Source organism: Tupaia chinensis, unplaced genomic scaffold (assembly GCF_000334495.1).
Source record: "Tupaia chinensis unplaced genomic scaffold, TupChi_1.0 Scaffold000496_1, whole genome shotgun sequence".
Classification (NCBI taxonomy): domain Eukaryota; kingdom Metazoa; phylum Chordata; class Mammalia; order Scandentia; family Tupaiidae; genus Tupaia; species Tupaia belangeri.
Window position 1 is genome coordinate 436,975 of NW_006160008.1, and position 17,743 is coordinate 454,717.

Consider the following 17,743-nt stretch of genomic DNA (forward strand, 5'->3'; position numbering starts at 1 on the left):
GGGGGGGGGGGCCAGCGGGTGGCCGTGGCTTCGGTTACTGCTGCGCCAGCCCTGGGAGGCAGAGCACGCACAGGCATCTGCCCCATTTCGGCATTGTTTTCCTGCCGATGCTTTCGATTGCTGGTTTAATTCCAGCCCATTCTCACTTTCTGTCTTGGAAAATCACAAGGAAACTCCACACCGCTCCTGGAATTCTTGCCAGCGTGATTCAAGCGGGATAGAGCACATGGCCCCGGGTTCCCACACAAACAAAGATGTCGCTGCTCTCAGCGCGGTGGCCTCCTTCCTTCCGCCAGCCGGCCCCTACCTTGCCGGGGGGAGTGCGCAGTCTGGGGCCAGCTGGCTTGCCTCGCTCTCCCCCACGAGAAGCCCGTGCTGGGTGCGCCTGGGCTGACGGTGTGGGCTGTTAAGTAAACATGGAGGAACGTCGCCTAGGGGAAATAACCTGGACCCTTCCTACAACCTGACCCAGACTCACTCCCTGTGGTTTTCTAAAGCATGGCCTTCCCACGGTGTCTTACTCGCTATGTGACTAAGTCGCTTGGTGCTTTCCTCTCTCTGTGCCTCAGTTTCCTCATTGGGAAAGCAGAGGTGATAGTGGCCCCAGATCATTATGAGAATGACGTGGGACGTGGCTAAAGTGCCCGGCACAGCTCCAGGGGCTCTGTGAGCACCCACAGCTGCTGACTGGTCCCCAAGACTTGTGTCAGTGTTGGCCCAGGTTCCCCGAGCCCAGGCCTCCCCTGGGCAGCAGGTCCTTGGTCATTAGCCTCCTGACTGTGGACTCAGTTACTCAAGTGTTGAACCCTGAGGGCAGCCCAGTGTTAACTCGCACACCCATCTCGTTCCGAGTCAGGAGCTGAGGCGGATGTGCCCATCAGGCCCGTGGCTGGCCTGCGCGTGGCACTCTGTCGGCCCTCCCCATGGGCTGGTGAGCAGCATTTCAATGCCGGCCTCCTGAGAACATGCTGCCTGCCTAGCTGGAGATTATCTGGTGAAGAGGGAAACGTGGAGCTGGGCTCTCACCTCTGCCGCCCCGAGCTGAGTGACACGCGACAAGTGGCTCAACTCTTCACAGGCTTATGTCCTCGCATGTGGATGGGGTCGACGACCGCGCCTCCACCAAGGGCTGTCAGGAGGATTCGGTGTGGGCTCAAGTGTCAGGGGCTTAGCACGGCTGAGGGTGTGAAATTCAAACAGAGGTCTGTCCCGAAGAGTGGCTTCCTTAACAAGGGAGCCTGTCTCCTTAAGCTTGCTGCTGTCAGACCGCCTTTGTGAGGGCCACGGCCTCCACGGTGGAAGGCAGAGCTGCTTTTGTAACGAGCTTCGCTGCGTGTCACCAAATGGAAAGGACAGCAGGACTGATCATCCCCGAGCTGTCGGGGACTCTGGTCCGGAACCCATCACAGGACAAGACCTCTGGGGTCCAAGGGAAGGTGGCTTACAGGGCCCGGGATGACTAGACTTGAGCAGTGCCTCCGCCCCCACTTCTCCTGGGGCTCAGGCAAGTTCCTTAAGTTTTCTGAGCCTCAGTTTCTGAATCTGGAGAGTGGGGCTAACAGGAGTTCTCTTGCAGAAGGTCTTAGTGAGGCCAGAGAATTACAACTGCACGTCCTAGGGACCGACAGTGCTCTCCCACGCCTCCCAGTGAAGTGGTTACCATGGTCATATCCTCGCTGGACAGGTGGGGAAACCGAGGCACAGAGTGGTCAGTAACGTCTCTCCATCTCCTCATTCATCTTATTTCTTCATCTGCCCCCTCTTCCCTTCTCTCCTCTCACCTCCGCCCCTCTGCACACTGGAACCATGGCTGAACGATACACGTCTCCCCCACCTTGCCAGACCCCCCCCTGCTCTGGGCCTTGGTGCTGCCTCTGTCTGGATATCTGTCTTCTTGTCTCTGCCTGACTCAGTCTTGGGGGTCCTTTAAGGGTCAACTCAGGTGTCTCCTCCTCCAGGCAGCCTTCCCTCCTAGGCACTAGAAGTAGCCTGCACTCACCTGCACCTAGCGGCGGCCATCTGGACGGTCATAAGGGAATACGCTGGCTCTGTCCTCTCTCCCCTGGCATCGCGAGTGTGTTCACAGACACCCCTCCCTCCTGTGTTTGGTGTTGCTCATCCCATGCTCTTCCCTGTGGGCGTGGCTTCCCCACGTCACAGCTGAGCGAGGGCCTCAACTCAGGTGAGTCAGACCACAAAGCTTTTTAGCTCTCCACAGGGCACCTGGTGCTGTATTGCTTTTGACTAGTCTCTTTTCCTGGTCTTTGGCGCACTTAACTGTCCCCAGGGCCCCACGCCACCTAGTTGCTGAATGACTCCTGACACTCAGGATATCTTTCTAGACTAGTAACAGTTAATAACAAAACAAAACACAGCCTCAGAGAAGTCTCCAGGTCCCCATCCTCCTCCAGGGTTTCGGACATGTTCTCTCTGGGTGTATCAGACCTTGAAGAGCAGACCTTCACCCCCGTCAGTCAACGCGTACCCATTCCAGAGCAAGGCGTGGGGGACAGGCTCAGAAAACAGGGGGTCTGCAGGCAGGTCCTTTCCCTTCGAGCTGCGACTTCACAGTTTTGCTTTCCATGGACCAAGAACCAGGGTCCCAACTCTGGGACCCCTGAATTGAACGGTCTTTGGTTTATGCCACGGGGTAGAGGGCAGGGCCTTCTTACCCCCCAGACTCCAGGAAGTTGGGTCTCTGCTGACGGCTGCATGTCTAAGCAAGAAATGAAATGACAAAGCGATTTACAGCAGGGCTCAGAACACCCGTTTTCTCCAGGCATCCCTGAGTTCCTCCTTTTTAGAGCAAAGCCCTGTAATATTAATAAACGACAGAGAGAAGGGTAGAAAAACGACTCTTTAAAAAAGTGAGGATCACAGGGACTAGAGGGACCTTTAATCTTTATTAATGTGGCGCAAGGGGGCCTCTCCTGTGAGCTGTGGGAAGCAGACATCCAAAGCGTTTGCATGGCTTGCTCAGTCCTCAGCATCCCCGGGCGCCTCAGATGACGGCCTGATACTGTGCAGAGTCTAGCAGGACCGCGTCATGGGGACCCGCTGTGTCCTGGGCAAGAACAAGGCAGCCCTAGCCCGGCTCCCATCTGTAGGGGGCTGGAAGACGGAAATTCAGGACACAGGCTGCAGTCACATGGGCCTGTTCTAACCAAGGGCACCGGTGCCCCGAGGAGGCTCGGAAGGAACCAGACTGTCTGTTGCAGGGACAAGCACAAATCATGCCTGGGAGGGGTCACACCTGAGTTCATTAAGGAGCTCATCCAGGGAGCAGCCCCCTCATCTCTATTGGCTGCAGCTCTCCTCTCTCCTGCCTGGCTAGATAGCTACCTCCTGCCTCTGTTCCCCTATGGCTGGGCATTGCATGAGGGTGGCCCAAGAATTCTACAACTTGACATGCGGGCCTCATCCTATCATTTTTACCGAGTCAGTCACTGCAAGGGAAGTTCAGGAGAGGGCAAGAGAACCATAAGTTTTAAAGGAAGGATTTAAGAGCCAAGAAAGTTGCAGGGTTTCTCTCTCTCTCTGTCTTTCTCTCTCACACACACAGGCCCCCACACTGAGAAATGAAGAGGCATATTTTGACGTTTATCCATTCATCTACTCATTCAAGAATGCTTGGTCACCTGCTCCATGCTTAGCACTGTTCTACACGGGGGTCCGGACAGAGTACGATAGCCAAAGTTCTCATTCCCGAAAGCATACAGGGGACTTCAAAATGCTGTGGGATTGCTTTAGGATAAAAGCATGTGGTTATTTTGGTGCAAAACACTTTGAAATACATGCATAGCCTTTTCATAATAAGCATTTTCTGACAACGTTTTGAAGATCCTGTGTGCTCCCTCCAGGGGGGTGCTGTCTGGGTGCTGGGCACATCACAAGCAACTGTCACTCAGGCTGCATTGGAATGCAAAGGGGACGGGCAGGCTTGCACCTCCCACTTTCTCAGCTTCGGGGAGGTTAGCCTGTGCAAGGCCTCATGCTGCGGGGTTTGGGGATCTGGAGCTAGGTGTGAGGCCCACTCCATACACTGCTTGCAGCCGACCACCAACCCAAGCTGAGAGGGATGGTGTGGTCACGAAGGGGGACCCGCTGAAGTGTTCTCCGAAGGCATCCTCTAATTCGATTGTGCTGGCTAGACCGCAGGGTAATAAAATGCAGTTCTCTTATAAGCATCATCTCCTAAGGTTTACAGAATAAGAAAGCCAAATTAAGATGGGGACTTCCAGGGAGAAAAGCATGTGTTTTAGGTGGAAACGCAAAGAGAATAGACCCCACAGAAACCAATTCCTGATTTTATGACTCTGCCCTGAGTGGGGATGCTTGGTGTACTGGGAGAGAGGAGCCCCTACAAGGCTAGGCTGGTGCCTGGAGGCAATTGGTGAGGGCGAGACGTCCCCCTAGAAGGATGCCAGGCAGGGGGAGACAGGCTGGAGAGGGAAGAGAGTTGGGACAGGTGGGAAACAGTGAAGGCTTAGGTGACTCTGGATTTATTTCCACCCTCCTAGCTCCTCTCTAAATCTTGGGCTCCTTCTCCCGCCATCTACCTGTCATGCGCAGCCAGAATGCTTTTTTTTTCTAGCAAAGTAGAGCTTGTGACTGGTGTGGGCCCTGGAGCCAAGCTGACTGGGTTTGAAGCTGGTCTGCCCCTTTCTGTGCTGTGTGGCCCTGGGGAGGTTACTCAACCATTCTGAATAGCCATTTCCTCATCTCTAAGTGAGGCTGAGGGAGCACAGATTCCTAGGGTCATCGTGGGGACTGACGAGCCAATGTGCATGAAATGCTCGTGCCGTGCGTGGCGCATGGTACGTGCTCTGTGGACAAGAGCTGCTGTCATTCTAAATTTGCTCACACCACTTTTCTTTTCAAACCATGGGAGGGAAAACCAAACAAGTCCATTAAAACATGGGCAAAGAACTTGAATAGATATTTCTTCAAGGAAGGTACACACATGACCACTAAGCATGAAAAAGATGTCCGGAGTCATGAATCATCATGGAGGCGCAGACCCAAACCACAGTGAGTGCCACCTATGACCATTCGGATGGCTATTACCAAAGAGCAATAAATAAGTCCAAAAAGGGAGCAAACGTTGATGAAGTCGTAAAGAATAGATCCCTTTTGCACTATTTGTGGGAAAGCGAAATGATACAGTTGCTGTGGAAGACAGTATAGTGTTCCACCAAAAATTAAAAATAGAATTGCCACGTGATCCAGCAATTCCACTTTTGGGTATGTACCCTGAAGAATTGAAAGCAGGGTCTCAAAGATACCCATATTCATAGCAGCATTATTCAGAAGAGCTGAAATCCAACAGCACCCAGTGTTTATGGAAAAATGAATGGTTAAGCAAAATGAGGTGTAGACATGCAGTGGAATATTATTCGGCCTTGAAAAGGAAGAAAATCCTGTCATATGCTACATTGTGATGAGCCTTGATGCCATTGTTAAGTGAAATAGCCAGATAGAAAAAGACAAATACTGTGGAATTCCACTGAAGTATCTAGAACAGTCGAATTCATAGAGCCGGAGAGTGGAGTGGTGGTTTCTAGGAGCTGGGGGTTCAGGGGGGGAAGGGGCCGGGGAGTGCTGTGAAATGGGTGCAGAGTTTGTTTTACAGGGTGAAGAGTTCTGAAGATGGGGTGTGGTGATGTTTGCACACGAACGTATCTGCAATAATACCACCGAACTGTACCCTTGAAAATGGTAAGTCTTACGTTAAATGTATTTTTACCATGTCAAAAGAATTGGAAAAAACCTGTAAGTGGAGGCTTTTCATTGCCCTTAGAGGAAACTGCCCTTCTCCCCCTGGCATTCCCGGTCTCTGCTGGGCCTCCTTGTTTTCTGAATCACTGCTCCCTCTCTCTGTCCTTGTGCTCCCAATGGACTGAATGACCAGCAGCCAGCACCCTCTGGGCCTCACTCTTCCTCCCCACCTCCCTGGGCCTATATCCAACGTGGAATCTGATTGAAGACTCAGTTCCCACCTTGGGAAGAACTTTTCAAGTCCTTTGTTTGCCTTAGAAGTCACCACTGTGTATTGTTTATTTTTTTAAGAGAGATTTTGGCTATAGGGCATGTGCACTTGCTGGAGACACACAGAGAGAGAAAGAGACAAAGTGAAAAACCACCCCCTAGGGTAGATGGCCATGCCACAATCCTTTCTCCTCCACTCTCCTCCTGGGACTTGGGCACACATACACATGTGTCTGATATGAGTTTCAAGCCATTGGATCCAGAACTTGGACCACAGTCACGTGGGAGTCCAGCGCCTTGACCACTATGCCACCTGCTGGCTCTCCCTCTTACCCCTTTATCACTCTGAGCTGTTGATATGACTGTTCTGCTCACTTACTAATCAGGCCCAGGCCTTCATGGTTCCGACCCTAGACCAGCCCGGTACTTAGCACCAGGCTCCGGTCAGTGGCTGCCAAATGGACTAGGCCTTCAAAAAAAGGGGAAGAAAGCCCAGGCCAGGAGCAGCCCTTCTGACCTGTTGTTATTATAAAGTAAGTAAATGCCTAGGCCGTGGGCAAATATTAAGTCCACTCGGGACCTTGAAAGACTGTTTGGTTTATTTCCCTGGTGAAAAGCCCTTGGAGACAAAGAGCTGGGGGAAGGAATGCTACCATTTGCCTTCAAGTTGCCTCTGGAACAGGGAGGTAGAAAGCAAAGGTTCGTGTTTCTCCTTTGAGAAATTAGGTCACTGGGTGTCGTTAAGTGTGCCTTACAGAGCTATGCTAATCAGTTCTCTTCTGGCCTAAATATCTGGTAATTATCTTGGTTTTTGCTTTGCTAGACTTGGCTTCCTAAAACAGTTCATCCACGCTGTTACTTCTCGGTTCAAGATCTTCAAGGATAATATTAACCACCAGCATCAAACAGCAAGCACGCCTTGTTCTTGCCTCATGCCTGGCGCTGTTCTAAGCATTTTCCCTACGTGGACTCTTCAGATCCTCCACAATCTATGAGGCAGGTGAGACTATTAACCCCAGGCTAGAGGGAGGGAGGCGAGGCTCACTGCTTCTGGGGCCCGCAGTGCTGCAACTGATGACTTGGCGGGGCTCTCGACCCCTCTCCCCTGCCTCGCTCGCCTTTCTCTCTTGTGCCCTAATTCTTCCTCCTGGTCTTGTGCAGCCCATGGCCTCCCAGGATGAACCAGAGCTCAGGGTGCTCTGGGGTCCCAGCCTTCTGCGCTCTTGCCCACCTGCGTGAGTCAGGGTTCTCTGAGACGCACAGCCAGCAGGATATTATAGAGATACAGAAGAGGGGATTAGGGGAACTGGCTTATGTGATTACGGAGGCTGAGAAGACCCACGATACGCCATCTGCAAGCTGGAGAATCAGGAAAGCCGGCGGTGCAATTCAGGCTAAGTTCATAGGTCTGAGAATCAGGGGCGCCGATGGTGTAAGTCTTGGGCTGAATCCCAATGCCTAGGAACCAGGAACAGCCATGGCCAAGCGTAGGAGGATAGATGTCCCAGCTCACACACAGTAAATTTACCCCTCCTATGCCCTTGTGTTCTTTTTTTTTTTTTTTCTTTTTTTGGAGAAGTTTTTGCTGTAGGGCATGTGCATTCGCCAGACAGACAGAGAGAGACAGAGAGACAGAAAGCAGGAAATCACCCCCCAGGGGGGATGACCATGCCACAATCCCTTCTCCTCCATTCTCCTCTCAGGATCTTGGGCACGCACGCACATGCGCCTGGCGTGAGTTTAAGTCACCGGGTCCGGGACTCAAACTGTGGTTGACTACGTGGGAGTCCAGCAACATAGCCATTACGCTAACAGCTGGTCCCCCCATGCCCTTGTGTTCTACCTGAGCTCTCTGATTGGCTGATGTCCACATTAGTGAGGAAGGTCTTTACTGTCTCCTGATTCAAATGCTAATGTGTTCCCGAAATACCTGCACAGGCACGCAGGCACACCCAGACATAATGTTTTACCAGTGACCTGGGCATCCCTTAAGCCGGATGCATAGGACTAACCATCACCCCAGAACTAACTGCTCATCTCAGAATGCAGACCTGTGTTGGGTCTGTGTCGTTGAAGGCATGGCTCTTGTTTAGGCTCTGCCGGAGAGTTCTCTCCTGTTGTGCTCGGAGCTCAAGCCACCTGCAGAATGTTGCGTGTGTATTCATGAGTTGCTTGTGTGTACACGCATCCATGCTATCACTCTCCATATTTTGATTATAAAGTATTTGAAACCAGAGCTCAAGGCTCCCTCCCTCTGTCTGTCTTACCACTTCTATGGAACACTGATGTAACTATAAGATTCTGCTTACAAACTTCATTCATTCAAAACATCAACAGCAAACACTTATTAAACACCTACTGTGTACCCGATACTGTGCCCAGCCCTGGATGCAGAACTGGAGGCAGATTGTTGACTACAGGGCAAATGGGGGAAGAGAATTAGGGAAAAGCCAATAGATTAGTGCCAGTTCACCTTTTGAAACTCAACGCTCCACAACCCCCTTTTGACCTTACACGTTAAGTTGTCAATTATAAACAAAATGAAATATTAAATATAAACATAGATTACAGTTTAACATCTTCTAACTAGTTGTCATGTTCAGAGGAATCTATTTTTAACTTTGTATCTTTATAATCCGACAGTCTTGCTGGGCTGTTATGAAAATAATGATTATCGTAATTGCCAAATAATTGCCCTTTGGTCATTGGCTTCACTTGCAATGGGTTTCATGTCCCAACGCCCTCTGAGGGCAGGCCTTGTCAAACCTGTTTCTCTGAAGAAGAAACCAAGGCAGAGAGTTTTAAGTCATTTGTCTAAAGGGCAGGGCAGCCAGATCTGCAAACCAGGTCCAAGGGCTTTATTCTTCCCTCATCTAACTTCTCTCTATTTCTGAAGTTCTAAAATGAAATATATAGAGGGAAATGGTTTGACCTTGTAGTAATATATTTTGTATAAGATCCGAAACAAATAAGTGAAAATTAACCTGACAATCTCCTAGCAGGCTAAAAAATACCGCTTGGTGCTCCCCTTCGATTTGACCGCCATAATTGTTCCACTCATTGACAGTTGATTGGTTTAAATAATTCATATCCCATCGTGAGGCCTATTGCTTCGAATTGGCATTTGCTTGATGAGGACTGTGACTGACAGGTGATTGCAGGCTGAAATGTTCCACCGCACAAACAGAACGGCTCCAAACTGTCACCTCTCCCCACCTTCGGCATCTCGAGGCAAATCTGTGTATTAGGATCTCGCTCTTCTGGAAAATACTGAATCTTCAACAAACAGCCTTCTGGGTGCCTGAACATAGGCGTCTTTCTTGTTGACCACAGAGAAAGTGTGGACCTTGCTTTCTGGGACACCTGAGGGCATTGTGCTCTAAGTGACAGCCCGGCCTGAAGCTCCATACCTTGAGTCTGTATGATACCCCTGCCTCCCTGGTCTCTGTGGTAAGGGCTCCCCCTACCCTTTCAGGCCTACTGGGGACCCAGATTGCTTGCTGTCTAAGGGGAACTCTGGTTTCCTCCAGCACCTTGCTCAAGAAAGGTCGTGGGCTGGTGGGCCAGTGACCAGCCTTTCTGAAGGAAGAGAGGAGAGCGGTAATGAGGGATTAGGGATGGGGTGAGGTGGAGGGGATAAGACAAAGAGGAGGAATACAGAGTAACTGGAAGAGACAGGCCACACTTTCAGACAGGGGAACGCATTTCCTCGAACGAACCTGGGGCAAGAGATCCAAGGTGACCACAGACCTAGTGAGTCTGGGTTGCCATAGCGATACGTGCTGGGAAAGTCTGGAGGGGGCTCCTGTGGGTTCCCCTTTGAACCGGGGTGGGAAGAGATTGGGATACTGTAGGCACGAGGTCTCTCCCACCAGGCTGGCTTCAGCGTGGCTTTTGCAGAGAACAGTTCCTCTAATTACTCCAATTACCTGGGTCTTAGAGTGTTGGATCCCCCGATCTTGTTCGAGTGACCTTAAATTTGGGAGCAGTTTCAGTCCTCTTCTAGTTCTCTGTTCCTGAGGTTAGTCCTCCCCCTCCTCCAGGCTCCCCACACATCCCAGCTGCCCAAGCATCCCCGACCCCGTACGATATTGGATTTTCTCAGGGCGACGTTCCACTCTAGACCTACTTGAACCAGACCTGGGCTGAGGGGTGCACACTGAAGTTTATGAAGCAACAGTGAGGACTGGAGGCCTCGTGGGCTAGGGACAGGGTCTACTTTGCTGACTGTTTTCATCCCTAATCCAGGGCTGGACTTGTGACAGGACTGTCACGGGTATGTGTCCAGGGAGTGGACTGATGAAGCTCTGAGAGGACAGAGACAATGAAGGCGGGGAAGTGGTCCAGCGAAGAGAAAAAAGGTCGTCGGTCAATCTAGGCAGGATTAGGACAAGATGGAAAGACTGGGATCGAATTCTCTGAACTCTCAGAATGTCAGGACTGTCTGTAGAACTTCTTGTAGCCTATCTATGAAAAAACAGCTTACAGGACACACACATTGATCTCTTACAAATTCTTCAATGCTGCGGAACCAGTGTCTGCAGGGAGGGACCACTCGTGTGGAGGGAAGCTCCCGGGCCCACACGGAGATGGAGAGGCAGGTGGAAAGGGAGCGAGCAGATGAGAGCCAGAGCCCTTCTGCCACGCTCATCACTGCCCGAAGGGCCAGGGAAGGTGACAGCAGGGGAGAGAGGGCTTGGCCTCTTTCTCCAGAGGTTCCAGGCTCAAGCCGAAGCCCTCACGTGGTAGAGCTCTTTACAGTTTACAGAGCACTCGCATTTTCACATACGTAGTCTCTCTTTGTCACTTCCCAGAAGTGAAAACATCCAGGCGGGCGGGAGAGGTGGCGGTGAGTGGGAAAGTGCCCGCAAGTGAGGGCACGGAGCGATCCGGAAACGGCGTGAATCTCGCTGTTGCATGTGATCACTGGTGGCCATGGGCGTGGGCGGTGGCAGCCGTGTCCCTCCCTCATGACGTGTCTCATGCCTGGCCAAGTCAGTCCCGGCGACTGAACTGCCCGGCTGGGTCCCTGCCCCACAGCGCGAAGCTGCAGGCTGATGTTGGTCCTGGCTGATGGCGCGGGGGGTGGCTCAGGCCCGAGCTGCCATCTGCACTGCCCCGCTGCTGAGCAGAGGCATGGGGAGACCTTGGGGAAGTCGCCTGGCCCCTCTCTCTCCCGCTTTGTCGGCATGGACTGGGGATAAACTCATTCCATTCTCATTTAATTCCTAAGACGTGCCCATTTCCTAGATGGAGGCCCTGAGGCCTCGGGCACTGGATACAGGCCATTGAGTGCCAGGCCTGGTTCTTACCCTCTGTGCTTTGCTGCAGGGAAGGGGGACGCGGGGACTCAGAGAGCGCCAGAGGTTGGATCCCCTCTCTCTGCTAACTGGCTGTGTGGGCTTAAGTCAATCACTCATCACCCTGAGCTTTAGTTTGATTATAGTGCCTGCTTCAAAGGGTTGTCACGAATATTAAAATGAGATAAAAAAGCTAGTCATTTAGAACACAAAGTAAAGGCTCAATAAGCTCTGGCTTCTATTATTCAGAGAGCTGGTGAGAGGATTAAAGAAGGTAAACTATGAGGTGGGTGACCAGTCAAAAATTACCCCTCTTCCCCTCTTCTCTGACCCAATGGGTAAGTAAGTCTGAAGTCAAGTGGGATGGAAGTCCATCCTGAAACACGTGGTCTTCCTTTCTAGGTTGACTTTTTTCAAAGAACTGGGAGTACTTCCAAGATGGCGAGTCTCATTGTTTGGAAAACAGTCCAAGGATCTGTGTCCCTTCGGAAGGGCACGGGGCCTGCTGGGCTCTGTTGGATTCCCAGTGCCACCCTGCCAGGTGGGGGCACACTTGTCAGAGCAGCTCCCGGCTCCCCACGGCTGGACCTGTCTGCCTCCAGCCCTCTCCCTTGTTGCCCCACTCATCCCTGTTCACTTTCCATAGGGAGATACTTGAGACACGGAAAGTAGGAAGAAGATTCCCACTGCTAGCAAAAGCGACTGGAACAACGTGAGCAAGACTGACCCGAGCAGCCACTGCTCTCAGGGGAGCCGCCACGAGCACTCCGCATTCCGCACTGCGCGTGCTAACCCTGGTGGTGACCCGTTACTCTGTGGGCAGCCCAGAGAGGTCAGGGGAGCCGCCACGAGCACTCCGCATTCCACACTGCGCGTGCTAACCCTCGTGGCGACCCGTTACTCTGTGGGCAGCCCAGAGAGAAGCAGCAGATTCGTGTGGCAGGGCTGGTGAGTGGCCATGTTTACTGGGTGCCACTGGCCTGTGTGATGCCAAACCCATTGCTGGTCCCGCTCAACCCTCAGTGGCCTCCCCCAGAGCTACGTTGTGGCCAGGCCAGCCACAGGATGTCTGCGGAGCCGACATGAGTTTTCACAGACAGATGATCTTGCCCTTCCCGTGGCTGTGACCATACAGTTTGCCCTTTGACTTTAACATTTTTTAACTTGCTATAGGGTATATGTGCTTGCCTGACACACACACGGACACACACACACACACGAGAGAGAGAGAGAGAGAGAGAGAGAGAGAGAGAGATCACTCCCCATGGGGTATGACCACACAGCAATTCTGTCTCCTTTTGATTTTGGGGACACACACATGTGCCTGGTGTGATTTTCAAGCCGCTGTGTCTGGAGCTTGAACCGTGCAGTCAGCCACGTGGGGTCCAGTTGCCTTAACCACCATGCCACTTGCTGACCCCAGCCTTTCTTTAATTACTACTGTCTTGGAAGTCCCTCCAAACCTGAATTTTGTTGGCGGCAGAAGCTCTGTCTCTGGTCAGGACTATGACTGTCTCATGGAGAGTAGCATTTGTCACCTGTCACTAATGCAGGTGGCTGCCATTCATGGTATACCCACCTGGCACCAGGTGTACAGCCAAACGGCCCAATTCAGGATCTGTTTGCATGGTAATGTCACTCATTTTGCAAACGAGAAAAGTAAGGCTCAGAGAGGCTAAACAGCTGGCCTGAGGTCAACCAGCTACTTGTATGTTAGCTCAGTTAGTTCTAGAAGCACCCTGTGAAGCACAGGCCTTAGAGCATCAAGCCAAGCCACAAGGACAAAAGCAACGCCTCTGTTTCTCCCAGGTGACACCAGGGTGAGGTTTTGCAGCTGGCTTGCCATTAGAACATTAGGTATTATCTGTTCCCTCTGTTTTGCAAAGGAGAAAATGGAGGCTTCAAGAGGTTAAGAGTCTTGACCAAGGTCACAATGCTCAGAAGTGGAAGAAGTAGACGACCTCCTGCCTAGACTCTCTGTCTCCACCTCCAGTGACGTTTCCTCTATCCCACTGCCTGGGAACATCTGCTGGGTCAACCCCAGTGAGTGCCCTGGAAACACGGCAGGGACCTAATTTCCTTGAGCTGCCTGATGGAGCTGATCTCTCATTCCTTCTAATGTGATGTGTGTGTGTGTGTGTGTTTTAAAATCTTTTGTCAGCACCAAATTCATCTGAAACTGCAGCAAGCATAATACTTCAGTGTCTTCTTTACCTTCTGGTTCTAACAATCGTACAGTATCAAACAGCCTCCGCTTCAGAAGAGAAATAATAATGAATGACTTAGAATAACTCTGCCGAAGAAAATGAATGTTTGATTTGAATTGCAGAGCGAGTGACTTGAGCTTCTCTCGCTCTCATTGCCTGGAGAAGGCCTTCAGAATCTGCAAGCTCCTACCCTCAATGATTCCAAGAGTTGAGAAAAACCAGGGCTGAATGATTTGATCTCAAGGTATATTTACAGGTACCTATTCCCATAATTCCCAAATAGCACCCAAAGAAAAGGAAGCATTGATGTTCCAGTCCCTCCCTTTCTTCTTCAAGGAACCTTAAGCATTTTCTGGTCCAAAGGAAACATGGCTTTCCGACCAGCCTACTGACTAGATGTGCATCTTTCTCTGGTATAGGTCAGAGTGGTCTATAAGCCACAGCAGCCGATTACAAGCTTATCTCATTAATCACTGTGATTCCTGTCAATAGAAGGGAATTCTCAGAAGAAGCCAAAACGCAGATTTAACCACTGTGGCCCTATCCGATCAGACTCATTATAACACCATACATAGGGCCCAAGAGCAGACGGCAGGGCACAGATATGTATTTCAATAGACATACCGCCCCTCCCCCCCGACTCAATCCCCATGGGTGCAAACCAAGCTGCAATGCCAAGAAATGTATACTGGTGTGAGCTGGCCCTGCACTGCTGTCGCCACTGCAATACAGTTCTGTGCATTTAAGACATTTCTCTGAGCGTCTCACCACAGACAGAGTTGTGAATTGCACATTCCGTTTTCGCTTCGAGAACCGTTCTATTCAACCAAGTAGCCAATAGGAGTTAAGTTGATTAATAAAAGTGCATTCCTTTGAAGTATAATTTTGAGCATTGTCGTGGTTTGACTGCTCCTTGATTGCCTGGATTTGAACAAAGCCAGTTTGGAAGCCGCCAAAAATGAACCTCTTACTCGGCTTTTGTTTACCAAATGTATTTTGTGACTGCAAGTCATGCGATGATGCTAGTGGTCGGAGAGCAGAGAGGACTGGTGTTGGATTTGTGGATATGCTGGAACCCAAAGGGAGGGTGGCCGCCTTCCGTCCCAGGTAAAATGAGGCCACGTAAAGTGGTGGAATTGTTACCTCTCCACATGCCAGTTTGGGTTGGCTTGCAAAGTGTGGAAGGATGAATTATACCCTGCTCTGGCTGAGGTTTATGCCACTCGATTTGGGGAGGAGTGGAAAACCTACTTTAAGTCTAATGTTACATGAGGGGAAGCAGCAAGGCAAGGGAACTGGGTGGAAATGACCAGAACCGTGTAGCTGCATTTTTAACCCATGTGGTGCACCAGAGCTGCCTCTCCTCTGCCCCTTCCCGCTGGTCTAAGAGAACCAGCCCGCTCACCAGATCACCTTGCACCACCCTCTTTCCACACGTTCACATCTGACCCAATTCCCCCTCTATCCAAAGACTCGACCCAATTCTCAAGCCTTCTCCCCCACAGTTCTGACCCAATTCTCTCATCATTTCCACAAAGACGTGACCCAATTTACCTCCATCCTTCCCCTGCACATGCGATAACATTCCCCCTACAGCTCCCACACTACAGACCTGACCTCATTTCCACCTCCATGCTAGTCTTTCACACCTGTTCCCCCTCCATTTCCTCGTAATGGACCCGGGCCAGAACTGCTCCCTTCTCTTCCTGCAACCACGACCTCACGCCCTTCTCTGAATGCACCGCGGACACAGCCTCAGGCTTGCGCAGCTGCGTCTTCCCTGCCCAGGTACGTTCGCAGGGGTGTGACCTGCTTCTCCCACCTCTCAGACTCCGCTCGGATTGGATCGTCGATCTCATCGCACACCCTCCTCCCAAGGACACGCAGCTCGTGTCATTGTAGAATGTCACGGCCTCCGACACAGCCAACATTCCCAATTAAAGTTCGCAGCACAACTCAGGGCAGGCAATTACGGCAGCACCTGGCATGGCCAGAGGACACCGTGCCGCTGCCCGGCCTTGAGCTGATATTCAGTTATTAGGTTATTTTTAAAGAAATCATTTTGTTGGCTGCCTATATGTCAGCATTGGGGGATTTTCTTTCTTTTCTTTTTCTTTTTTCTTTTCTTTTAAATGATGTGTGATTAGTTCCTGTGAAGTGTGCTAGACTGACAGTCCGGGGCTAAAGTCCTTAACATGAAAATGAAGAAGCCAATGCGCCTGCCCCTTGCTGTGTCCGTGGGCCTCCTTCAGAGGGTATAGGAGATCGCTCTCCGTGGACTCTTCACTTTTAGCTGATACCTAATTAAAAAATAAATATGCTTCCATGATCACAAATGATCTTTATTTATCCACTAGGAACCAGACTATGATCATTTATGTATTTTATCGAAGCGACTGAACAGTCATCAGGTGACAAGGGCATTGACTACTACAATTTTAGGGGCTAATTTACGTGAATAACCTTGGGGTGGGGCGACTGGTTGAGGGGAGACGAGAGAGGGCACCATTTGGAGCAGTGTCCTAGTTTCCATCACTGTTCACCCCTTCCTCTTACCATCCATTTATGTGTGATAGAGAAAGAGCCAGGCCGGTCTTCCCTTTTCTCTAAACTTAGCTGATATGGGGTGACACTCAGGGCAGAACTAGAATTAGAAGTAGTTGTTTCACACACACACACACAAAAGCAGAATTTTTCTTCCGAAAGGAAGTAATGCAAGTGAAAGTTTCAGATACTGTGAAGAACTGCTCCAAATGTTAGTTACTGTTACGGTGACAATCTCTGTTAGCATGACAGCCACCGCCACCTCCATCACCAGCACCTTCACCTCCACCACTGCCACCTGCAGCACCACCACCTCTGCCATCTCCAAAACCATCACCCGCACCTCCACCTTCACCACCACTGCCGTCCCCAGCTCCGCCACCTTCATCATCACCTTCTTCACTCCTACCCTCATCACAACTACCACCACCACCTGCGTCAGATCACGATCACCACCGCCTTTATATCACCACTCCAGCACCACCAGCACCATCACCACCATCACAAGTACCACTGTCTTCATCACCAGCACCATCACACCACAAGTACCGCTGCCTTTATCACCAGCACCATCAGCACCATCACACCACAAGTACCACTGTCTTCATCACCAGCACCATCACACCACAAGTACCGCTGCCTTTATCACCACCACCAGCACCATCACCACCATCACATCATCATCACGACTACCACCTTTATCACCATCATCACCACCATTATCACCACCACCAGCAACCTGAGCACGATTGCCACCTTTGTTGTCACCATCATCATCCCCACTGTTACCATCTCCAGCAACCACTCCCTTCATCAACACCACATCTGAGCAACTCTGATCCTGACCTTTTACCTGTCAAATTCTTTTCTTCTATCAACTTCTTCTTTTTGTAATTTGCTACAGGGCTCATGGCCTGGGAGGGGAGAGAAAGTGAGAAGGCATTCCCTAGGGGGATGACCACACAGCAATCTCTTCTCTGCTCTCCTCTTGGGATTTTGGGCATGTCACACATACACGCCTGCCATGATTTTCAAGCTGCCAGGTCTGGGACTTGAACCATGTGGTTGGCCTTGTGGGATCCAGCCACCTTAACCACTTTGCCACCTGGCTGTTTCATCAGCTGCTTTATTTATAAACATATGCTTTAAAAGAAGAATTATTCTCTGCTTTAAAAAAAATATCGTATCTGTTTTTCTCTAGCTTTTAACTAGATACAAATAGTTAGAAGCTAGAGATCTCTCCACACATCAATCATTTTTTTACAATTTTTGGTTGTATTTCTGTGGCTCTTCTCTTTTAGCTTTTCTTGCTCTCTCCACCCTCATTTGCAGTTGGCTTGAGCTAAGGGCCTGAAGATAACTGATGCAGCACCCTAGAATACAGAGAACCCTCCCAGATGTCCTAGTAAAAAGGTTTCCTCTTTGGGTACAGCACGGAGGAGAGCAACTAAATTAGTTTATTTCCTTGTAGGAAAAAGGAGTACATCCCTTTATTCAGAGTCAACAGTTTTTAAAAAGGAAGAACGTGGTAAACCTGAATCTTTGGTCATTTTGGTGCGTTAGTTTAGTGCCACGATCGGCATGCTGTTGACCTCCACTTAATGCTTGGTGAGGGCCGACTTTCTGCTAGGAGAGGAATTGGATCTTAGTCCCTTGGGCAGCCATCTTTATTCTAAATCTCTTTTCAGGTCACACCCTTAATCT

The 17,743-nt window shown here is 50.6% G+C and overlaps 1 protein-coding gene and 1 long non-coding RNA gene across 4 annotated transcripts in view; one reads left to right on the forward strand and one right to left on the reverse strand.

Moving 5' to 3' along the window:
- Positions 1 to 12,106, forward strand: part of LOC114009244 (uncharacterized) — a 105,402-nt gene extending 93,296 nt beyond the window's left edge. For 2 of the 3 annotated variants that reach the window (XR_003550696.1, XR_003550694.1), the window contains exons 2-4: positions 5,633 to 5,718; positions 6,812 to 6,988; positions 11,935 to 12,106. This is a non-coding gene — a long non-coding RNA (uncharacterized LOC114009244). Of the gene's footprint in view, positions 1 to 4,651; positions 5,032 to 5,632; positions 5,719 to 6,811; positions 6,989 to 11,934 lie in introns of those variants that run through there. The other variant, XR_003550695.1, reaches the window with a different exon arrangement.
- Positions 1 to 17,743, reverse strand: part of CACNG2 (calcium voltage-gated channel auxiliary subunit gamma 2) — a 134,805-nt gene that overhangs the window by 95,005 nt on the left and 22,057 nt on the right. The window lies entirely within an intron of this gene.